Raw genomic sequence first — 6,887 nt, 5'->3', positions numbered from 1 at the left:
TGCACTCGACTTTATAGAATCTGTTTTAAAAAAATGGTTTCTGTAAAATTGGAATAATCCCGTAGTGTAGACATACCCTTACATTGTCTGGGTACCCTCCACCTTTAGGCCAGTGACAAGGGTGCAAGTGTAGTTTAACTTCCATCAAGTCCTTGATTCTCTGCTGAATTAGTGCAGATTGTAATGGTTGATGGCATTAGTTATACAGACACTTAGTACTGGCTTGAGATGACCAACTCATTTCCCATAGTCCATAGAAAAGCTGGTAGATGTTGATTACTTTCAGTCGCTACCTGCTTAGATAGGATTCAAAGTAGTGATTTTTAAAAATGTTGGTCTGTAACTACTGCATTTGTCCGATACACTATATTTTAAAATTCCTTCTTCTAATTTTTTTTAATATCCTGCATTGTCCTTGTTTTATCCTCCCTTCATCGTATGCTGTTTTTCAACAGGCAGCTCCCTTCCAGTTCGAAGGGTCGGTGGTATTGTATAGTCAACAAAGAAGAGCAAAGGTGATCCTGACAGTTTTTTCTCTTAATGTCAGCTCCTTGACCTCCATCTCTTTTATTAATGCATCTAACCTACTGTCACCTGGATGGCCATTATTTATAAGTGCATAGTATATGTAGAATGGTGGCCTAGTTTTGTGACTTTCAGGTTAAGAGCACCTAGACTTGCAGAACCGCCAGATCAGATCACAGCAAGGTTGATTCAAGACATTCTGAGTACAGTGCAGTTTGCTGTGTGCAAGTCTCTAGCATGTGTTCTTAAAAGTTGAGTAGGTTTGTGAGCATTAAAGATTCCGTGGATCTTTTCATAAGGGCAGAGAGGTTAGCCTTTGTGTACTTGGACAGAATCACTCCTCAACACACAGTTGAGTAGAGTGGTAGTTGACTGTCTGATTGTGGTTCATTGGTGTCTAGTATATCCTGTTGTTTACAAAGTGTTCTGGGCTCTATTAGGATGAAAGATGCTATACAATGTAAAATATTGCTTGCTGTTTATGTAAGTTCTGCACTCCTGTGAGCAGATGTAGAATCCATCATACTCTAAACAAAATGCACTGTTACGTATTTATGGTAGTGCTCACTGTGTACTACACACTTTCAAAACATTTAAGAAGGATGGTCCCTGCTCCGAGGAACTCACAATCTAAAGAGAAGCAAAAAGAGAAAATTTATATAAAGGGCAACTGAATTCACTATAGGCAGCCCAGCAGAAGTGGCTCTTTCAGAGACTTAAATGTCAACAGGTCAGGAGCCTGTTGATGAGCTCAGAGAGGCCATGCCATGCAGGGGACTGCATAGAAAATGAGCAGGAAGAAGGGTGGATGAAAGTGGGAGCACTAGCAGAGTGAAGAGGAGGACAACACAAAGCTTGACAATGGAAAATAAGTAGAGCCAGAATTATGTAGAGCTTTGAAAAGTGATGACAAGAAGTTTAAACACACCATATATACCCTAGACTTAATGCCTCTGTGGGTTTGGATTTAGCAGAAACTCCAACAGCCACCACTAAATGTAAAGCTCAGCCTAAGTTTTGTCCCTAAGCTTGGTTGTTGCTGAGATTTTCATACAGGACTTCTCTGTCCAGACATAATACTCCAACCCCACTGATATCCTGAGTGGCGCTAACAAGTTCCACCTGCTAGTAGGACTCGGCAGTAATTACACTGCATCTTCATGAAGAATTCAAGCACTAGATATCAGGATAAGTCAGCAACAAAGGTGCCTTGCAGCTCCATGCTGCATACTAAAGGCTGGCATCCTGTTGAAACATGTTGCCTTTTTTTCTTTAAACATGATGTTTTAGTTTATCTTATGGCAGGTTGCTTATATAAACTTACTCCACTATTTGACACATCTCTTTGTGATATTAAAACTAAACCAGAAAAAGTAAAGGACCCAGATATTCAGTGTGTAACTTGTCCTACTTCTGCACATGAGGCCATGTAAACCTCTTTCTGGGGTCAATCCTGAAGGGAGACAGCTAAGGGCTGGGAGAAAGCAGTGATGAGCCTCTGGTAGGATTGCTAAGTTCTATAGTCCTAATGATCCAATAAGGTGAAGTATACTGAGGGGACACAGGTACTGCAGGCTGATGGGCACTGTGCTTTTGCTGGCCAAGCATACATCATGAAGCATTGAGTAGCTGGCTGGGAAAATAGTGTTTTCTTATCATCCTTTGACACATTTCTGTGTCTGCAGCAGGCCATTGTAGCTGCCCTGCTTTCACTTTGTTCAGAGTATGGCTCTCAACTACACCCAAGTGAGCCAGTGCTGTTTCCTGGTGTTTGTCTGTTTATTAAATCTGACAGTTAAAATATATAGTACAAACTTTAGTTTGCTCCACAGTAGGGAGCAAAACCTGGTGAAATAGGACAAAGTGTGGTGGGAGAAGATGGAACTAACCCTTCTCTGTCAACCTGTCACTTTGTCATCTGCAGAAACTCCACACAGTATTTCTGAGAGTGGGAAGGAGGAGGGAAGAGTCAGGGACCAGTTGACTTAAGCATGTTTCCCCATCTTGAGGATGGAATTTCTGTATATCTAAATAAGTACTGAAAGTATGGTAAACATGCTGGTCAGACCCTCATTACCTCCCTTTCATGTTGTGCGACTCCTCATGCACAAAGCACAGATATGGCCTTTGCATTAATGGCAAAAGGACTACTGGTACTGTATCAGAGAGGTAACCATGTTAGTCTGGATCTGTAAAAGCAGAAAAGAGTCCTGTGGCACCTTGTAGACTAACAGACATATTGGAGCATGAGCTTTCGTGGGTGAATACCCACTTCGTCATATGCATGACGAAAGCTCATGCTCCAATACATCTGTTAGTCTATAAGGTGCCACAGGATTCTTTGCTGATTTTAGTGTGTCATGTTACCTCTGATGGGACTAGGGGTGCAGTGAGGGATGTAAGATCATGGAGGAGTTTCTCTGTGCATCTGGCCAGGGATCTCTCTGAAAATGGCTTTTCACACCTCCCTCTGTCTTCTGCCCTTCAGTGGCCATCCCTCCCACCTCTACTGCATTTCTGTGGTGCTGTTCTCCCTTGCCTATAAGCCCCTAAACATTCAAGTAATAAAATAGAAAACGAGGAGTTAAATGTTTAATTTTTCTTCCCAGGTGTCTAGGGTGGTTTATTGTGATTAATAAAAAAGCATGCTTTTAAGAAGCAATAATGCCTAACTTTGTTGTGCAGCAGAGGTATTCTTAAGCAAGTTGTTAAAGAGTGATTCCTTTGTATTATGGAATGTCTTGGTTTGGCGCACAGCAAATGTCTTAACAGATATCTCTCTTTCCTAATAGTTCAATGCTCTATTGTATTTTGCCTCTAAGTGCACTATAAATTCAGTGATGGTGTTTTAGGATCTCAAACCATCCAGGCTTGTAAAGGGAAATTAAATAATTATTTCCAATCACAATAATTTATATTTAGCATTAAAATAGAGCAGCGTATGTTCTATGCAATATATGAACATGAATCTCACAACTCTCTTCTGAGTTAGGTATTGTAGGTAAGCGCCATCATCACCATTTTACAGATGGGAAAGCAGAGGAAAAATGAGTTGTCCAGGGTGGCACAGTAAGTCAGTTGTAGAGCCTCGATCAGATCTGACATTCTTTGTTGCACTCATTCCTCCAGATCATGCCGCTTCTCTTTTTACAAACCAAAAAATAGATAAGTATGTGTTTACCTGTGAAAGCCTAGCAGAGTGGCAGTGGTGGAATGTGGTTCTTCAGGTCAATCAGAGGAGAGGGTATGTGCTAAACTAGAGGCCTTCCTGAGTTACGGGGGGAAACAGATGCAGTGTTCAAAAAGGCTGGTATCTATCTGTTTACCAATTGCAGACAGATAGCACCAGACCATGAACCCAAAGAATAGATAAGAGTTCAGTACCTGCCTTCAGAACAGGACTGGAAGGTTACTGCTCTTGCCTTAACATAGTGATGGCATTTGATATATGTTGTCAATATGACTGTCTCTGCCCACATGGGAAGAAATATACATATAATTGATATCAATTCTAAATAGCATATGCTTTATATATCTCACACTTATTAGAAGAACAGATTAACTAATATAATATATATTGGGAAGCATTTATTATAGATGTGCACAATATTCTTGGCCAGGCATATGACACAATGTGATATTTGAGACCTAATGTGTAATACATATCCTATGTGAAAAAAATACTTGTGATGCTTATAAAACTTAGCATTTTTCTATGCATGTAACATGTACATAAATCTGTATGTGAATGACTGGTCAAATACTTTCACACACTTGCATGAAGGGTGATGAACATGTTATATCTATATTGACAGTCATATGTCATTTTCACATAGGTGTTTTTTTTATATAGATTTATTTGTAATGAATTCTGTAATTATGCCTCAAGAGCCTGATCCAAAGGCCTCTGAAATCAGTGGAAAAGCTCCCATCAACTTGAAAGGGTTTTCGATCAGGGCCCAAGTGCCTCTTTTTCCTGCAAACCATCAGTTAGTATACCATTGAAAAGCATTCATATGAAAAGATGTTATATGCACACTAGTTTAGAAAATACATAATCTTTGCAGTGATTGTCCTATTTGTTTAGAAGGTGCAGACACGTTGCATAAGACCTTTTTTATGGAACAATGGTCATGAAGTTGCCATTCAAAGCCTTTTTTTGAGAACTGTACCACCGGTGAAGTCTGGGGCCAAAGGCACCTCTGATTTTAGAGACATTTCAGTTAGAATCTATTTTCATTAAAAAAAATAAAAGTAATATCCTTTTTTCAAGGGCAGCTTAATCACAAGTATTGAAGGGAGTAAGCAGTTAGGCTCCACTTCTGCAGCAGAGGCCCAATGAGACCTAACATGCTGGCCATTTCCCAACTGTTCTCCCCCCACCTTAAAGCAAAATGAGTCTGTTAATTTTGGGGTGTATTGCATAGTATCATCTCACAAGGCCCCTCAAAGTCCAAGGCTGGCTATATGCATTGTGGAGTATTTGTGTTAGATGGGCAGTTGGGACCACAAAAATCATACCCTGGCCTGCCCCAAACATGTTAAGAGTGGGTCTCTTCCTCCATGCCCAATATAATTTGATAATACATTGTTTTTTTAGATGGTCATAATAAATATAATAAATTATAAAAACATAATAAATATTTCAACTGTCAGCCCCGAACCCTAAACATAAAATAAAAAATGAGATAAATTATCAAGGATTTCTGCCTCTGGAAAGCTGTGAAGTATGTTTTCCTAAATTTGTGACACCTGGCTTTATAACCCTACTGGGCAAGTGAAATCCATGGAAAATAATTTCAAATTTACCTCAGAGAGAAAATGCCGAGAGCCAACAATTTTGTAATGCTGTGAAGATGTTCAAATACTATGTAATGGGCATGACAGTTACAGTATGTGAAATTTAATGCTCTGGTTGCTTATTGATCTCCCCTTTAGCTGATGGTATGGGCACAAGCATGTGCACTTAGCACCTGCTGTTTCTGCATTAACACTATCTTTAGCTTTGTTATCCAGGGGACTTTGAAAACCACTCTTCATATCAAACTAGGGTCCTTTAAAATGTATAGATATTTCCTAGACTCATTTTATTACATTTATTTTTGAGTGCATGGTCTTTTAAATAATATTTTAAATCTCAGATGATTAAAATAAAATCTTTAGAGTGTTGTTTTTTAAACTTACTCGTATTAGACTTCAGATCCTTTTGTTGCTGTTGTCAGTAATAAAAACCTTCCTGGATTCTCAGCTGTGCTCAATATTTTCTGGGGGCTGCAGAGAAACTGGTTGCATTTCCCTAAATCTGGACCTTGTTCTAATAATTCTGTAATAATGGATGTTAGCTGACTACATCCTATGATAAAGCCTTTGGGCTAGCCCTAGTGGCTCATGTATGAGCCTGAAAAGTGGTGATGGGGCACAGAGAGCAACAGACAGAGCGGGGCATGGAGAATCCTGGTATTTGCCCTTCTTAAATGCAAAATGTGGAAGGATATTAGTTTCGTCAGCAGAGCTAGTTACTCCTCACCAGCATGGCTGTGGTTTCCCCATCCCCTGTTCCCAATGGCTGGAGGTGCTGCATCTAGTAGGAGTCACAGCTGATTGCACTCCTCCAGTGAACCAGAGGCACTTTTCTTTCCACTGTCCTCCATAATCCAGATACCCATCTGCTTCTGCTGTATGCCTCCACAGCGACTGCTACAGCAACAGTATATCACTTAATGAACTCATTATTACCATTATCATTTATTTGTATTGCAGTAGTATCCAGAGGTCAGTTATCAGGATCAAGGCCCCGTTTTGTGAGGCAATGTAAAAACACATAGTAAAAGTTGGTCCCTGCTCTGAAGAATTTGCATTCTAGGATGAAAATCTAAGTTTTGACTTCTTAGAGATTCTTCCTGTTTTTCCTCAAAGGTTTGCCCTTCATTTTCATGGAAGGGAACGAACAAATACCAGCTCAGAATTGAGGCCAAGTGCACTTTTAGTTTATCCATCTCCAAACTTTAACATTAATCTCACTGTATTGTTATGCACAAATTATCCATGGAATCGAATGAATCAGAGAAATTTTGTATTAGCATAACCCATCAGTGGGTCTGTGTTCCAAATTCCCCTGTGTCTAATCTGCAAAGAAGACGAGTCTGTTATAACACCATCTATAGACTCTGGAGCAACACATGGTTTTAGTTCTAGTGTGTCGGCCAAGTTGGTGGCTGTTGTATTAGAACAGGGGTTCTCAAACTAGGTGTCGGGACCCCTCAGGCGGTCGCAAGGTTATTATATGGGAGGTCGTGAGCTGTCAGCCTCCACCCCAAACCCTGCTTCCCCTCCAGCATTTATAATGGTGTTAAATATACAAA

The 6,887-nt window shown here is 40.0% G+C and overlaps 1 protein-coding gene and 1 long non-coding RNA gene across 4 annotated transcripts in view; one reads left to right on the top strand and one right to left on the bottom strand.

Annotated features, from left to right (window-relative positions):
* The window catches only part of FTO (FTO alpha-ketoglutarate dependent dioxygenase), a 343,733-nt gene that overhangs the window by 53,549 nt on the left and 283,297 nt on the right, over positions 1 to 6,887 (top strand). The gene's annotated exons all lie outside the window — the stretch shown is intronic.
* Positions 1 to 6,887, bottom strand: part of LOC116839448 (uncharacterized) — a 54,069-nt gene that overhangs the window by 8,777 nt on the left and 38,405 nt on the right. Inside the window, exons 4-5 of one of the 2 annotated variants that reach the window (XR_004377149.2) lie at positions 1,074 to 1,155; positions 146 to 958 (exon numbers count right to left, since the gene is read on the bottom strand). This is a non-coding gene — a long non-coding RNA (uncharacterized LOC116839448). Of the gene's footprint in view, positions 1 to 145; positions 959 to 1,073; positions 1,156 to 6,887 lie in introns of those variants that run through there. The other variant, XR_004377148.2, reaches the window with a different exon arrangement.

This window comes from Chelonoidis abingdonii, chromosome 19, assembly GCF_003597395.2.
Source record: "Chelonoidis abingdonii isolate Lonesome George chromosome 19, CheloAbing_2.0, whole genome shotgun sequence".
Taxonomy (NCBI): domain Eukaryota; kingdom Metazoa; phylum Chordata; order Testudines; family Testudinidae; genus Chelonoidis; species Chelonoidis abingdonii.
The sequence above is the reverse complement of the archived record's forward strand: the minus strand, read 5'-3'. Positions and strand labels throughout refer to the sequence as shown.